The sequence below is a fragment of the Peromyscus maniculatus genome, chromosome 1 (genome assembly GCF_049852395.1).
Source record: "Peromyscus maniculatus bairdii isolate BWxNUB_F1_BW_parent chromosome 1, HU_Pman_BW_mat_3.1, whole genome shotgun sequence".
Classification (NCBI taxonomy): Eukaryota; Metazoa; Chordata; class Mammalia; order Rodentia; family Cricetidae; genus Peromyscus; species Peromyscus maniculatus.
The window spans coordinates 70,509,836-70,527,282 of NC_134852.1; the positions used below are offsets into that span (position 1 = coordinate 70,509,836).

Sequence of the window (17,447 nt, forward strand, 5' to 3'; positions counted from 1 at the left end):
GAGCATGGAAGACAGTGGTGCTGAATGTGCATTGATGAACTTCGAGGACCAAGAGGTTTTGGAGGAGAAGAATGTTAGTATGTCTTAGAGACTGGTCTTGTAATATTTTGGTGAAGAAATTGTCTGTTTTTGCCCTTGTTCGAAGAATGTGCTTGAGGCTAGAGGAAAATTCTTTGTATTAACTCTGTTGACAGAGTAAATCTCAGAACAGCCTACTATAGACACAATAGTGTGGTTATTATTGATAAATTTAATGAAGATTTATAACAAAAAGGAGCAAACTGAGCAAGGTAAATTACAAAAAGAAAATTTTGAGGTGAAAAAGAGCACCAGAAAGTGAAATGGTGTTAAATCCCATGTTCTAGGAGATAAATGGATTGAGGAATGGAATATGCCTCTTAGATATATTTGATCTTAGACTATTAGCAATAGTGGAGAGGGTGACTGAGCTGGCATACCCTGGTAATCAGATTGGTGAATACCCTAACTGTCATAATAGAGCCTTCATCTAGTACCCAATGGAACAGATGTAGAGTTCTAGAGACAAGCAAAAGGTAGTCTAGTCAAAGCGAGATAAGAGGAATTCTATAAGTAAGGGGCATCAAGGTCATGATGTAGAAACCTACAGAGGAAACCAAACCAAGCTAGTGGGAACTCATGAACCTTAGACCTACAGCTATAGAGCCTGGATGGGATGGGACAAGGCCCTCTTCATAAGTGAGACATTTGTGTAGCTTGGTGTGCTTAAGGGGCCCCTGGCAGTATGATCAGGATCTACCCTTGATGTATGAACTGGCTTTTTGCAGTCAATTACCTATGATGGGATATCTTATATAGCTTTGATATGGGGTGGGGGAAGGCTTGGATCTGCCTCAACTGAGCAAACTTTGCTAACTCCTCATGGGAGGCTTTACCTTTTTGGAGGAGCAATAGAGGGTTGGAGGGGGAATGCTGGTGGAGGGAGGCAAGAACAGTGAAGAGTGAGAGATCTGTGGTTGATATGTAAAATGAATAAAAATTTCTTAATAAAGAAAGAAAAGAAATGGAATATAGATAGTGATGACCTCACAGCAACATCTCAGCCAGCAAAGTCTCATACTTGTGAAAAGGAACTAAATAAAAGCTTAGAGACAGGTGAGGAAGTTCATACCTTTTACCCTACCACAGTGAATGCAGAGTCTTGTGTATCTCTGAGTTTGAGTCCAGCCTGGTCTACAGAGCAAGTTTCAGCACAGACAAACTTAGGCAATGAAGAAAACAATGGAAAACAGAGATCTGGTGAAGATGTAATTGAACGAGGGGGCTATGTTCCATTCTCAACAAGCAGCATAACTTGGCATCTTTGGACATGTGTTTCTGGGTTTAGAGTTAAGCATAAATGAAAGTGGTTATGGAGTTTGCCTGCTCACATAAGAAAATACTGAGGCCAGGCATGTGTCAGGGGTTGTCCCTGAATGGAGGCCAAGAGATATCATTTGGAGAAGCCTTGGAAAACCCATAATGTTAGAAATGTCAGAGTTATATGATACCTGCTGAAAAACACTGATAACTGGGAATGGAACCTGCCCTAAGAACAAGAGTGTTGTAGTCAACAAAGCTGAATGGAGCTGCAGATCTGAAGAGGGTTTTGACATCAGACATGGAGAATCAGAGTTTGGAATTTGTTCAGATGACTTTCAGTGAGCCTACTCAATTAAATGTTTTCCTTATAAGAGTTACCATGTTCATGATGTCTTCTTATAGCAATAGAAACCCTATCTAAGACACCAGAAGATTTAAAAAAATCCAAACACTTCTTTTCTGTTTCACTAAGAAGAAATTTAAAATCAGGTAGGTGGAATGAAAGGAAATTGTTCCTTGAGTAAACTGACTCCAGCAGCTGGCAGAATCTTCTATCTTTCCTCTCCATTTAGACTTACTTGCTGTGCGGATCTTGTATTATAGAAAGGACAACCAATTACCCACTGTTGAAGAAATGAAGGAAGACAAAGTATTTTTGCCTCACCAATTTTCTTATCTAAAATCTTATTCTGATTAATTTATTTTGTCTCATGAGTGTAATCTTCCCTATCTGTGTTTGTTAAATCTGTTTACATTCATTTCCAAAAATGTGGTCCATAAAATCCCTGCTTTGTTTTTAAAAGTGCAGCTCTACCTTTTTCTTTTTTACAATAAAAATAAATAAATTTTAAAAAATTACCAATTAAAAGATACAATTGCTAAATAAAAGAATTAAAAAAAAGCACAATATAGTATCTAAAAAAAGAACACTGATATTACTCACAATGTTATAATGTTTAGGGTTTTCAGATTAAGAAAATATAGATACATGAAAATCTTCATTATTGAAGATGTAGGAATGGAAATTACCTCATTATGTTATAATTTTACAGAAATTAGTAGTGCTTACCCACTAAATAATACATATTTTTTTCAGGGAAAAATGTAACCTAGTGAAATTGAGAATAAATTAAGAAACAAAAGATTTAAACTGCCAGGAAGAAAAAGCTGTGAACATTTTCACTGTGGGTTACATGTTGAAAGACTTGGTAGTATATTTGAGACCTGTGGAAAATTTCCAGAAGCTTGTTTAAATAGACTCAAGATGAGCCAAAGGAAATCAGATGGAGAGGGTCACCACTACTCTTTTCATCATTCCTCACAGTGGAAAACCAAAGATTGAACCCTCTGTCCAGCTTTACCACCTGACCACCAGGCCCCCAAACCTTCAGTTTTCTGGCAGGATGGCAGAAACATTGAAAATGGTGCTTTCCACCTCTGTAGCTATCCAGTGCAGATTTCAACAGGGGAACAGGGGCCAGGAGACTTCCCTGAATATTCAGACCACTCTGTGACATCCATCATACTTGAAAACGCATGAAAGCTTTAACTTAAGAGATTTTCTTAATCTTGTGAATCATGGAGCAACTGAAGAGATAAGTGATATTTATAGGAACATAGCATATACTTGATCAAGAATAAATATGACAGTGCAAGGTCATCTGAATATATTTCACTGGCAATTATGAACTATATATGTGCTTTTGTTCCTCCATATTTGTAAATAAAATAAACACAGTCTAATAGTATTCATTTGAGTTTTAGCACTTCCTGTATGTGTAGGAAAAGGCAGGAAAAAATGACATTGTCAAGTATTACTTCTTTCTTTATAAGGAAGCCTGAGCCGGGCGGTGGTGGCGCACGCCTTTAATCCCAGCACTCGGGAGGCAGAGGCAGGCGGATCTCTGTGAGTTTGAGGCCAGCCTGGGCTACCAAGTGAGTTCCAGGAAAGGCACAAAGCTACACAGAGAAACCCTGTCTCAAAAAAAACAACAACAAAAAAAATAAAACAAAACAAACAAAAAAAAACAAAAAAAGGAAGCCTGAATAGGATCCTTCTACTCTAGCAATTACCTATTACATGTCATACTGAAATAAAAATTGAAAATTTCTTCTCTACTGAACACAGTAATTTTTTCCTTATTCACCTTTTCAAACGGCCTTTTCCTAATCTTCTTCATTTTTTTGGATGTTAGGTGGAACTGTGAGCACAGGTGTCATTGAAAGAATTTAATGGGCCATGGAATTCTGAAATGTGGAAGAGGCCTGAAGTTCTACCAGAATTACCTAGTCCATTTTCAATCAGTATAGCTTCATTTCATGCAGAATCAAAAGGTTTAACTTAAGTTAGTATTTTCTCAACAGGTGAAGTGTTAGCCTGGAAGGGTAAGAATGTTATAAAATTACACATGCTAAACAAGCAGTTACAGATTCTGGTTTTAGAAGTGAAGATTGGAGTAACAATCAGTTGTTTTGCTCACTCCAAGTGTCAAGACCAAGCTTATTTCATTGTCTCATTGTTACTTTTATTGTGATGAGGAATATATTCCCATGACACTAAATCACATGTCACAGAAGATTCATGACCTAGTGTCTATCCTCAGTGTGAAAGGCCATCTCCTGTCATAGAGGATGGTAGATGTAGGCAATGCATAAAGCTTCCATTTTATGAAACAAGGAAAGGAAATCCCTGATGATATTCGGTAATAATGTTAGGAGTGATTGACAAATTAACACAGAAATTTATATGGGGATATGTGAATTTACAAGGCATAAAACCATCTTGAGTAAAGGAAGATATTCATATTACTCGATTTCAAAATTTATCTCAGCATGAGAGCATCAGAAAGTTGTGTTAATTCTGTAAAGACTGATATGAAACAATTGAGTATGATATTTTCATACAAATATTAATCTAACTTGTCATATGAAGTTATGAAAAATATGACTCCTGATTATTGGAACAGGATGCTATAGGTGATAGTGGAATATTTTGATAAAAATTACTTGAATTATTGGAATGACATTGTCAAACACCAGTAGAGCACTTGGCAAGCATGTATACAGCTCTGGAGACCATACATGAAAGCATAAGGGGAAACAACCACAACAAAACCTGCAAAAACAACAACAAACCACATAAGCCTCCTAAAAATGGCATTCTTTCTCTCCTTAGTTAAATTTCATTCAGGATTGTAGTAACTTGTTTTAGAATATCTGTACACTTTCACAAAAAATTCTATCTTAACAAGAGACATTTTTCATTCTCAAGAATCTACCAGCCTCTACAGCCTAGTATGTTTCTCATCCCTCCCCATTTCAAGATGATGTCTTATCACTCTGATCCTTCCTGAGCCAGAGTCTTCCTCAGTACTTAATACTTTTCCATCCACTGGTCCTTGATCTGCTTTTTGGCTATAAATGAATTTCAAAAACTTCAGATGTACTCTGATATAACCTCTGTCTCCATAATTAGAAGACTATGTTGAAGTTTCTTTTTCTACCACAATGAACATTTTTAAAGAGTTTAAAAAGTATTATTTTTTTAAAAATAAAATAATTGCTGAAAGTAACTGAGACTACACACACACACACACACACACACACACACACACACACACACACACTCAAAGGGTTAAACGTGAATCTGAATTATGTGAAACTGAAGAAAATATCTCCTGTAAAACTGTCTCTCACTTTTTTATTTAGAGATATACTGGTAGAATTATTACAGAACAGTAGAATTAAAATCAATTTGTGTGTTAGATATCCACATTGTATATAAGGAATCCCATCTTAATTAACGTAAAATTAAGAATACAAAGAAGAAGAATGATATGCAGGAAGGAAGGAGGGAAGGAGGCAAGGAAGGAAAGAAGAAGTTCACAAAATTGCTGAAAATTCCATGCAACAATTTTATATTAAAGCTAGAAGGCCGACTGACACATAGGATGAGCTCTCTAACCCCTGAATTAACATTGAATGCTTCGTTTCATTACTTAAAAAATCATAACTTTAGGACAAATTTTCAATCTATAGCTAAAGAAAACATGCTTAACAGAACAAGGAGGTCATAAAATCCGTGTAACTGCAAATTCATGATTAAGACAATGAATTCCTTGAAAACAGAAAGAAGAAATGCGATCAAAGTTACTCTCCTGCAAATAGAGAAATTTAATGCAAGCCAGTGTTTGGCGTTAGAGGAAGTTGCCAACCGAAAAGAACTTTGGTCCTCGTAGTTTTGTTAGGTTTCCTTACATCAGAGGCTGGTCTGCAGCCAGGATGAGTGACGTATTTCCTGTCGCCGATCTTTGCTAGGGAGTTTGAAACCGTGATAGGCTTTTAAGAACAGTAGAGAGAACTGAAGGGAACAGGTTGTGCTCCACTTTAATGTCGGTGTTTCCCCATCGATATTGCCTAGGAAGAATCTTTTGCGATTTGCTGGATTTCTAAATCTAGTCATCAGAAATTTAAAAATAATTGTTAAACATACCAGCTACCATAAAGTACCCTTTCAAGAAGTATTTCATCCAGAAACAATTAAATTACAGGGTGAGGGGCTTGGACCTACCTCAACAGAATGTACCATGCTCTGCTGACTCCCCAAGAGAGGTCTTTCCCTTTTGGAGGAGGGAATGAGTGGTATATTTGGAGCGGGGGGGGGGGGGGGCGGGAGGGATCCTGGAGGCCAGGCACCAGAGGAGGGAAGAGGGGGATGTGTGATTGGCATGTAAAATGAATTTAAAAATTCTTTAAAAATCACCGGTGGATTAAAAAAAATGACACATAAAATGTAACAGAAGTTTTAAAGAATGTTTACTAATTTTGATATTTCAACTTAACAGAGACCATGAATATTCTAAACAATTATTCCAATATTTGCTAATACTTTCCCCTTTAACGCATACTGCTGCATGGCTGCATGATTTAATTCTTTACAATTACACATTCTACATAATTCATACAGAAAATAAAATGAATTTCATAAAGGAAAAAATTCCTTTGTCGTGTAATGTATAGTCATGTTTTCATTCAAGAGAGGCCACTGGTCTTCCCCTGAAATATACTTCCAAAAACATGTACATTTTAAAGTTTAAATTTGAATGAAAAGACACTAATTGGTATGTGGTTACATATTAAATACACATATGAGAAGTGTTGAATAGCATTTTTCATGAATTATTTTTCAGAAAAATTAGCCTGTATACTCCAAGACAACCAGAATTAAATAAATTTTGTGTGTTTGCATGTGGATTTGTGTGTGTGTGTGTGTGTGTGTGTGTGTGTGTGTGTGTGTGTACATAACAGTAGGAATGGTATGAGTAGGTTATTCCTAAAAATTTCAGGAGTTTTTATTTTATTTCCTGCTTCTAGGGATTTAACATAGGCCATTATATATATTTAGCAACTTCTCTGCCTCTGGTCTGCATGCCTCTGCATTCGGATGGTTTTCAGGACTTTGGCATTATTCTCTACTTTTTTTTAAATTTTCTTTTATTATTATTATTTTACAACACCATTCAGTTCAACATAATAGCCACAGATTCCCCTGTTCTCCCCCTCTCGCCCCCCTCCCCCTCCCCCCAGCCCACCCCCCCATTCCCACCTCCTCCAGATCAAGGTCTCCCCCCGAGGACCAGGGTTGACCTGGTAGACTCAGTCCAGGCAGGTCCATTCCCCCCTCCCAGACCGAGCCAAGAGCCCCTGCATAAGTCCCAGGATTCAAACAGCCAACTCATGCAACGAGCCCAGGACCTGGCATCAATGCACAGCTGCCTCCCAAACAGATCAAGCCAAATGACTGTCTCACCCGTTCAGGGGGCCTGATCCAGTTGGGGGCCCCTCAGCCTTTGGTTCATAGATACTGTGGTTCCATTCATTTGGTTATTTGTCCCGGTGCTTTATCCAACCTTGGCTTCAACAATTCTCGCTCATATAAACCCTCCTCTTTCTCACTAATTAGACTCCCAGTGCTCCACCAGGGGCCCAGCCGTGGATGTCTGCATTCAGATTCCTCAGTCCTTGGATGGGGTTTATGGCACCACTATCTGGGTGTCTGGCCATCCCATCACCAGAGTAGGTCAGTTCCTGCCGTCTCGCGACCATTGCCAGCAGTCTTTTGCGGGGGTATCTTTGTGGATCTCCGTGGGCCTCCCTAGCTCTCTGCTTCCTCCACTTCTCACCATCTCATGTGGTCTTCATTTACCATGGTCTCCTATTCCTTGTTCTCCCTCTCTTTTCTTGATCCAGTTAGGATCTCCCACTCTCTTTCCCTCGACTGTCGCCCTTCATTGTTCCCACTCATGACCAGGCTGTTCATGTAGATCTCGTCCATTTCTCCATGTCTTTTTTTGGGGTCCCGTTTTCCAGGTAGCCTCACTGGTGATGTGAGTAGCAGTCCAGTCATCCTTGTTCCACATCTAGCATCTTCCTATGAGTGAGTACATACCATATTTGTCTTTCTGAGTCTGGGTTACCTCACTCAGGATGATTTTTTCTAGATCCATCCATTTGCCTGCAAACCGTGTGATGTCATTGTTTTTCTCTGCTGAGTAGTATTCCATTGTGTATATGTGCCACAATTTATTTATCCATTCTTCAGTTGAAGGGCATCTAGGTTGTTTCCAGGTTTTGGCTATTACAAACAATGCTGATATGAACATAGCTGAGCAAGTGCTCTTGTGGTATGATTGAGCATTTCTTGGGTATATGCCCAGGAGTGGTATAGCTGGATCTTGGGGGAGATTGATTCCCAATTTTCTAAGAAAGCGCCATATTGATTTCCAAAGTGGTTGTACAAGCTTGCATTCCCACCAGCAGTGGAGGAGAGTTCCCCTAGTTCCACATCCTCTCCAGCATAAAGTGTCTTCAGTGTTTTTGATCTTAGCCACTCTGACAGGTGTAAGGTGGTATCTCAGAGTTGTCTTGATTTGCATTTCCCTGATGATTAGGGAAGTTGAGCAATTCCTTAAATGTCTTTCAGCCATTTGGGATTCCTCTGTTGAGAATTCTCTGTTTAGTTCTAAAGCCCATTTCTCAATTGGACTGTTGGTCCTTTTGATGTCTAATTTCTTGAGTTCCTTATATATTCTGGATATCAGTCCTCTGTCAGATGTGGGGTTGGTGAAGATCTTTTCCCATTCTGTAGGCTGTCGCTTTGCCTTGTTGACCGTATCCTTTGCTCTACAAAAGCTTCTCAGTTTCAAGAGGTCCCATTGATTGATTGTTTGTCTCAGTGTCTGCGCTACTGGTGTTATATTTAGGAAGTGATCTCCTATGCCAAGGCGTTCAAGACTATTTCCTACTTTCTCTTCTAGCAGGTTCAGAGTAGCTGTATTTATGTTGAGGTCTTTGATCCACTTGGACTTAAGTTTTGTGCACGGTGACAGATATGGATCTATTTGCAGACTTCTACACGCTGATATCCAGTTATGCCAGCACCATTTGTTGAAGATGCTTTCTTTTTTCCATTGTACACTTTTGGCTTCTTTGTCAAAAATTATATGTCCATAGGTGTGTGGGTTAATGTCAGGGTCTTCAATTCGATTCCATTGGTCCACTTGTCGGTTTTTATGCCAATACCAGGCTGTTTTTATTACTGTAGCTCTATAGTAGAGCTTGAAGTCGGGGATTGTGATGCCTCCAGAAGTTGTTTTATTGTACAGGTTTCTTTTAGCTATCCTGGGTTTTTTGTTTTTCCATTTGAAGTTGAGTATTGTTCTTTCCAGGTCTGTGAAGAATTGTGTTGGTATTTTGATGGGGATTGCATTGAATCTGTAAATTGCTTTTGGTAAGATTGCCATTTTTACTATGTTAACCCTGCCTATCCATGAGCATGGGAGATCTTTCCATTTTCTGAGATCTTCTTCAATTTCTTTTTTCAGGGACTTAAAGTTTTTGTCATATAGGTCCTTCACTTGCTTGGTTAGTGTTACCCCAAGGTATTTTATGTCATTTTTGGCTATTGTAAAGGGTGATGTATCTCTAATTGCCTTCTCAGCTTCTTTGTCCATTGTATATAGGAGGGCTACTGATTTTTTGAGTTGATCTTGTATCCTGCTATGTTGCTGAAGGTGTTTATAAGCTTTATCAATTCCTGGGTGGAATCTTTGGGGTCACTCAAGTATACTATCATGTCATCTGCAAATAGGGACAGCTTGACTTCTTCCTTTCCAATTTGAATCCCCTTAATCTCCTTATGTTGTCTTATTGCTCTGGCTAGAACTTCAAGTACTATATTGAATAAGTATGGGGAGAGTGGACAGCCTTGTCTCGTTCCTGATTTTAGTGGAATTGCTTTGAGTTTCTCTCCATTGAATTTGATGTTGGCTGTTGGTTTGCTATATATTGCCTTTATTATGTTTAGGTATGTTCCCTGTATTCCTGATCGCTCCAAGACTTTTATCATGAAGGGGTGTTGGATTTTGTCAAATGCCTTTTCTGCATCTAGTGAGATGATCATGTGGTTTTTTTCTTTGAGTTTGTTTATATGGTGTATTACATTGATGGACTTTCGTATGTTGAACCACCCTTGCATCCCTGGGATGAAGCCTACTTGATCATGGTGGATAATTGTTCTGATGTGTTCTTGGAGTCTGTTTGCCAGTATTTTATTGAGTATTTTTGCATCAGTGTTCATGAGGGAGATCGGTCTGTAGTTCTCTTTCTTTGTTGCATCCTTGTTTGGTTTAGGAATCAGGGTAATTGTAGCCTCATAGAAGGAGTTTGGTAATGTTCCTTCTGTTTCTATTATGTGGAACAATTTAGAGAGTATTGGTATTAACTCTTCTTTTAAGATCTGGTAGAATTCTGCGCTGAAACCATGTGGTCCTGGGCTTTTTTTTGGTTGGGAGACCTTTAATGACTGTTTCTATTTCCTTAGGGGTTATTGGACTATTTAAATAGTTTATCTGGTCTTGATTAAACTTAGGTATGTGGTATCTATCCAGAAAAATATCCATTTCTTTTAGGTTTTCCAGTTTTGTGGAGTAGAGGTTTTTGAAATATGACCTTATAATTCTCTGGATTTCCTCAATGTCTGTTGTTATGTCCCCCTTTTCATTTCTGATTTTGTTGATTTGGATTCTCTCTCTCTGTCTTTTGGTTAGTTTGGATAAGGGCTTGTCTATCTTGTTGATTTTCTCAAAGAACCAACTCTTTGTTTCATTAATTTTTTGTATTGTTCTCTTAGTTTCTAATTTATTAATTTCACCTCTCACTTTGCTAATTTCCTGGCGTCTATTCTTCCTGGGAGACTTTGCTTCTTCTTGTTCTAGAGCTTTCAGATGTGCTGTTAATTCACTAGTGTGGGATTTCTCCAACTTCTTTATGTGGGCATTTAGTGCTATGAATTTCCCTCTTAACACTGCTTTCATAGTGTCCCATAAGTTTGGGTATGTGGTGTCTTCATTTTCATTGATCTATCAGAAGTCTTTAATTTCTTTCTTTATTTCTTCCTTAACCCATTGGTGATTCAGTTGAGCATTATTCAGTTTCCATGAGATTGTAGGTTTTCTGTAGTTTTTGTTGTTGTTGAAATCTAGCTTTAAATCATGGTGGTCTGATTGAACACAGGAGGTTATTCTGATTGTTTTGTATCTGTTGAGATTTGCTTTGTGGCCAAGTATGTGGTCGATTTTAGAGAAAGTTCCATGGGGTGCTGAGAAGAAAGTATATTCTTTCTTGTTAGGATGGAATGTTCTGTAGATATCTATTAGGTCCAATTGGGTCATGACATCAGTTAAGTCCTTTATTTCTCTGTTAAGTTTCGATTTGGGAGATCTGTCCAGTGGTGAAAGTGGGGTGTTGAGATCTCCCACTATTAATGTGTGGGGTTTTATATGTGGTTTAAGCTTTAGTAATGTTTCTTTTACATATGTGGGTGCCCTTGTGTTTGGGGCATATATGTTCAGAATTGAAACTTCATCTTGGTCGATCTTTCCTGTGACGAGGATGTAATGCCCTTCTTGATCTCTTTTTATTGATTTTAGTTTGAAGTCTATTTTGTTGGATATCAGGATGGGTACCCCTGCTTGTTTCTTAAGACCATTTGATTGAAAAGTCTTTTCCCAGCCTTTTATTCTTAGGTAGTGTCTGTCTTTGAATTTGAGATGTGTTTCTTGTATGCAGCAGAAAGATGGGTCCTGCTTTCGTATCCATTCTGTAAGTCTATGTCTTTTTATAGGTGAATTAAGTCCGTTGATATTAAGGAATATTAATGACCAGTGATTCTTCATCCCTGTTATTTTTGGTGGTAGTGTGTGTGTACTTCTCTTCTTTGGGGTTTACTGTTGTGGCTTTATCTATTGCCTGTGTTTTCAAGTGTGTATCTGACTTCCCTCGGTTGGAATTTTCCTTCTAGTCCTTTCTGTAGGGCTGGGTTTGTGGATAGGTATTGTTTAAATCTGGCTTTGTCTTCGAATGTCTTGTTCCTTCCGTCTATGATGATTGAAAGTTTTGCTGGGTATATTAGTCTGGGCTGACATCCATGGTCTCTTAGTGTCTGCATTACATCTGTCCAGGTCCTTCTGGCTTTCAAAGTCTCCATTGAGAAGTCGGGTGTTATTCTGATGGGTTTACCTTTATAGATCACTTGGCCTTTTTCCTTGGCTGCTCTTAATATTCTTTCTTTATTCTGTACATTTAGTTGTTTAATTATTATGTGTCGAGGGGACTTTTTTTGGGGGTCTAGTCTGTTTGGTGTTCTATAGGCTTCTTGTATCTTCATAGGCATTTCCTTCTTTAAGTTGGGAAAGTTTTCTTCTATAATTTTGTTGAATATATTTTCTGTGCCTTTGAGTTGGTATTCTTCACCTTCTTCTATCCCTATAATTCGTAGGTTTGGTCTTTTCATGGTGTCCCAAATTTCTTGGACATTTTGGTTCATGACTTTGTTGGCTTTAGTGTTTCCTTCGACTGATGAAACTATTTCTTCTACTGTGTCTTCAATGCCAGAAATCCTCTCTTCCATCTCTTGCATTCTGTTGGTTATACTTGCATCTGAATTTCCCGAACTTTTACTCAGGTTTTCTATTTCCAGCATTCCCTCTGTTTGTGTCTTCTTTATTTTTTCAATTTCCCTTTTCAGTTCTTGGACTGTTTCCTTTGTTTGTTTCATTACTTTTTCATGATTTTCTTTCAGTGCTTTATTGTTTTCTTGCAGGACTTTATTGTTTTCTTCCAGGAATTTATTGTTTTCTTGGAGGGCTTTATTGTTTTCTTGGAGGGCTTTATTGTTTTCTTGGAGGGCTTTATTGTTTTCTTCTAATTTGTTTGCCCTTTCCTCTAGTTGTTTACAACGTTCTTCCAATTTTCTTGTCTTTTCCTCTACACAAGCCTCTACCTTCTTCATGAAGTTACTCATAAGGCTACTTTCTTCTGCTTCTTCCAATTTTTGGTGTTCAGGTCTAGATGTTGGAGGCGGGCTAGGTTCTGGTGATGCTGTATTGCTCTTCATTTTGTTGTATGTACTTCTGCCTTGACGTCTGCCCATCTCCTTATGGTTCCTTCTTGGTCTTATCAGTGTACTTGTTTCACAAAGAGCTGACAGATTCAGGAAGACTCTCTCTCTTGACCAAAAGGGAGTTCTCTTGTCCAATTCTCTGGTCCAGAAGGGAAGTCGGGGACAGGCTGGGAGCTGGGGGCCGGTCTCTAAGTCTCAGGAAGTGGCCGTCTTCTCAGGCAGATGGGCGTGGAGACAGGCCGCGGAGATTGCAGGGGCTGCCGGGGGCTTGGAAAAGGGGATCCCTCCCGGTGGGGCTAGAAGGGGAGCTGCCCGGTCGCCAGAACCTGGTGCCAAGTTGGGCAGGTCTACGCGGAGTGGCTGGTGCCCAGGGATGGGGTCCGGGTTGGACCCAGGTACTCACCTCTGGACCAGAAGGGAAGAAGTTATTCTCTACTTTTAAAGTCCTTTAAAATCCTGGTATTCACCCACCATAATTAAAAAAAAAACCTGGAAAGGGAATCTCCCATGAATCTACAAGGATGACCCATTTAAAACTCTGAGCAATAACAGATAGGTAGTATGAAAGGGACATCTCCTGTGACCAGGCCAGTGGAGGGAGTGGAACTCCAACCCATCCACATAACCTTTAACCTACAGTCTGTTCTTTCTATGGGTTGTGTTGTGGTAAGGCTAGCCCAGAGGTTGAGGGAATGGCCAACAAATGACTGGTCAGGTCTACAACCCATACCAGGAGAGTAAGCTCACCCCTGACACAGCAAGGAGAACCAGGAACCACAGACAGGATGACTCAGAGACCTAGGATAGAATCAAAGAGGACTGGAAGAAAAGAAAAGTCAGTGTAATCATGCCAATGATATTTTGCTATGCTCATAGACTGGTGCCTAGTCTATTTGTCATCAGAGAGGCTTCATCCAGCACCTGATAGAAACAGATGAAGACTCAGAGCCAAACATTAGGCAGAGCTCAGGGAATCTTGCAGAAGAGAGGGGAGAAAGGATTGTAGGAGCCAGAGGTGTCAAGAACAACACAATTAAAACCCACAGAAGTTTATAGTAGCTCACAGAGACTGATCCCACAACTAGGGAGCCTGCATGGGACTAAGCTATGTACTCTGCACATACATTACAGTTGAGCAGTATGGTCCTCTTGTGAGATTCCTAACAGTGGGAGCCTGTCTGTTTTTTTTTTCTTTTCTTTTGGAACCCTATTACTCACAATGGGTCATCTAGTCCAGCCTTAATACATGGGGAGATGCTTCGTCTTACTGCAATTTGATATGCTGTGTTTTGTTGATATTGATGAGAAATATCATGCCCTTTCCTGGATAGAAAAGGAGGAGTGGATTATGGAGTGGGAATACTCTGGTGAGGAACTGAGAGGAGAGGACACAGGGGAAACAGCCACTGGGTTATTATAAAAAAGAAATTTGTGTGGACTAGAGGAGTAAAAACGGCTGGTTGAAGAAACAAACACCCTAACCAATCAAAATTATCATGCTGTGTCACATAACACTTCTTAGCCAAACTCACTATAGTCTTTCCATTTTATATAGGAATTCGTATTTATGAAATAGAAGATGTTCAGGGCATTCAAAATCATGTATTATTATTTTAGTTTTGGTATGAGCTCTACTGTCTGTTTTTGCATCATTTTGTTGTAATATGTATATTCCTCAAATTTTGTGTATTTTCAGCAGGAATCAAGAATATATAGTTTGCTCTGTATGGAGAGATGGCTTGATAGTTAGGAGTATTTGTTTCTTTTATAGAGGTCCCAGCTTTGGTTTTTAGCTCTTAGGTACAGGTTTTCAGTGCATCAGTTCCAGAGGACCTGATGCGTCTTAAAAACTCTGTGTGACAACCAGGTGATGGTGGTGCATGCCTTTAATCCCAGCACTTGGGAGACAGAGCCAAGTGGGGCTCTGTGAGTTTGAGGACAGCCTGATCTACAGAGTGAGATCCAGTACAGGCACCAGAATTACATAAAAAAACAAAACCAAAACAAACAAACAAACAAACAGACAAAAATCTCCTGTGTGTAACACCAGAGCCAACCCGGTTGGTCAGAGTTGTGGGTGAGCCAGCCCTTACCTTGTGAATAATGAAGAACTGCACCCATTACTCATTTGTCCTTTTGCAGCATGGGTAGGGAAGATACCTCCCCCTACCCCCTGCCCCATTCAATGTGTGAGGCAGATGGGAGAACTGTCCACATTACTCATCTATTGTGTGGTGGTATGGATGGGGGAGATGTACCACTCATGCCCCCCCCAAAAAAAACCCCACCATCTTCTGCCTCAGGTGGAATAGCTGGCACTAAGGTTATCAGAAGAGGAGAGGGATTTCTGCCCCCAATCAGCTGCAGCACTCCAGAGAGTGGCTCCTACACCTTGACTGGGCAACACAGTAGAGCTGTTGCTGAAGGTATGTGTAGGTGTGGGAGAACCTAACCTGAGGATGTGAAAGTGGGAGAACTGAACCCACCCCTTGCTCATCACTGCAAGGAGTGAACTAGCCAGGGCAATGCTGGAGAACTCACCTTGGTGCTGAAGACAAGAGAGAGCTGGCAGCCTGACCAACCCTCAACTACCCAATCCCAGATTCAGGGTTAATTGTTGGGCCACCCTAACATGCGTCCCATTGGTGATTGGCTGGTGGGATAGTCCTGCCAACCCAAGGCTAAAGATCACCATCACACAGCATAGCAACAGGATGCCCAGTGACAGCCCAGTGTTGACAGAGTAGCAGAGACTAGGGGCCTTGATCTAAACTAATGATTCTTTGTGATGAAGTATTGCATGTAAACACAGATGGATAAAGGGGTTTACTGTGTCACTCTCTGTGTCACACTGCAGCTTCCACGATGGGAGTTTCCCTTTCTTCCCTTTTTTTTATCTTAAATTATTTCTTGTCTTATTTTGGAGGGGAGAGGTTGCATGGCAGAAGGCTGATGAGAGGAGATAGGAGATTTGTGGGATTGGGATGCATGAAGTGAAAGACAAAAAGAAAAATTTTAAAAAAACGTGATAAAAAGGAACTCGGTGTTAACCTGGCATATATATGGTACACACGATACATGCCAACAACACACTCATACACACAGAATAAAATGAATAATTCTAAAGAGTGTCAATATTACTCTAAAGTATGCATAATTTTGAGTATACCATAAAGATTCACAAAAAAATAAATTCTATCTTAACATATTACTGTCAATGGCAACAAGTTATATAATTAGTTGAACTCAGTAAATTATTTATGTTTTGAATCTTTTAATACTTAAATATTTTATTGTTTTGTTGCCTGAAGTTTTGGTTTAAAATGCAGGTACTGACAAATGGATTTCTTTGGGAATATAATAAATGAGTCTCTGCTGATTTAAAAAACTGCAACTTTTTATAATTTGAAAAACTATACTTTTATGAAGGTAGTGAATAAATTTGACTCTTGTAATACATGAAGAGTTCATCTAAGTAAATTAGGAGATCTTCTCTGCAGGCATTCAGAAGAGAAAGATGTTTAATGAGAGGCAATAATACCCCTATTTGTAGATTAGGATTATTTTTATTATTTAAAAAAGTATACAGGCTCATTTCAAAATATTTTTGAGAATGAACAATACCTCAATATAAATTAATGAAACAATGCTACAAAAAGGGATATGTATTAGAAACATTGTCAGAGTACTGTGTGCTGTTTCTAGGACAACTCAGTTGTATTTGTAGTTGATGTTGAGTAATGGGTATGTTCTCAGAAGGTGATAAAAGACTGAAATATAAAAATATAAATCTAAAGATTTTTTCCTTTGATCTTGTGAATCGTAAGAGCAGACAGATAGAAGCACCTTTTATATTCCAGGCAAGAAGGAAGTCAGATACTATATATACACATACATATGTATATACATATATTCATACACATATATATGTATATATATACATATATATATATAAATTTACTATTGAAAATAATCTTTCCTCAATATATTCAGATCAGAATTTCCTCTTTCAAAAGTCCTACTAGATTTCCCCCAAATGTCTTCCTACCTAACTTCATACCAATTTTTTTTATTCTTTTTTTTAATATGGAATGCTTCACAAATTTGCGTGTCATCCTTGCTCAGGGGCCATGCTAATCTTCTCTGTATCATTCCAATTTTAGTACATGTGCTGCCGAAGTGAGCACCTATTCTAAAAACAGAAAATGAAATGAATAAAATTACATGAATATTTTTTTTTAAAAAATAGGAGAACCACAAAAACAACAGAGCCCATGAAAACACAAAATAAAACACCATAATACACATGCAAAAGACCAGCAATACAAATAAAATCCCAGGCTAAGCAATAGCAGACAAAAATCTACAGAAATACATTGAGTTTACTTTGTGTTTTCCATCCACTGCTAGGCATGGTTTGTAGACTTAAATGTGGTTAAAATACCCAGTGGGATGCCAGATTATAGCTGGAAGAGTTCTTGCTTAGCATGCACAGAACCCTGGGTTTTATGTTAACACTGCATAAACAAGATTGATGCACACCTCTAATGCAAGCATTCAAGTGGTGGAAGCACACGGATCAGGAGTACAAGATCATTCTTGGTACAACATAATTTCCAGGCCAGCCTGTGACATATGTCTCTGT

General features: G+C 38.9%; 1 non-coding gene across 1 annotated transcript; it reads right to left on the reverse strand.

Annotated features, from left to right (window-relative positions):
• Positions 1–16,882: 16,882 nt before the first annotated feature.
• On the reverse strand, positions 16,883–16,989 carry LOC121826704 (U6 spliceosomal RNA). The gene has a single exon (XR_006068916.2). It is a non-coding gene; the product is annotated as a U6 spliceosomal RNA (small nuclear RNA).
• Between the last annotated feature and the right edge of the window lie 458 nt (positions 16,990–17,447).